This window comes from Myotis davidii, unplaced genomic scaffold, assembly GCF_000327345.1.
Source record: "Myotis davidii unplaced genomic scaffold, ASM32734v1 scaffold93, whole genome shotgun sequence".
Classification (NCBI taxonomy): domain Eukaryota; kingdom Metazoa; phylum Chordata; class Mammalia; order Chiroptera; family Vespertilionidae; genus Myotis; species Myotis davidii.
In genome coordinates, this window is record NW_006292095.1 from 5,372,603 (window position 1) to 5,372,916 (window position 314).

Consider the following 314-nt stretch of genomic DNA (forward strand, 5'->3'; position numbering starts at 1 on the left):
CCAAGCCTTTCCCGAAGGCCGCCTGGGGGCAGGCCGCGCCGCCTGAGCCCCAGCCCTGTTCCGGCCCAGCTAGGGCTCTGCTCGCGTCCAGTTCTGTTCCCCGAATTGGCTTCTCCCGGGTGTGTTCACTCGGAAGCACCCGAGACTCAGAGGCATCCCTGGTTCTCGGGATGCGACGTCAGCCGTTCCAACAACTTTGAGCCCATCCTGTCCGAAGCCTGCAAGTCTGAGGACTCCCTTCCGGGGTGAGATGGTGGCGAAGAAGCACGGGGTACCCTGGGCTGTGCGCGCCACCCGGACGCTCCAGGCGCGCG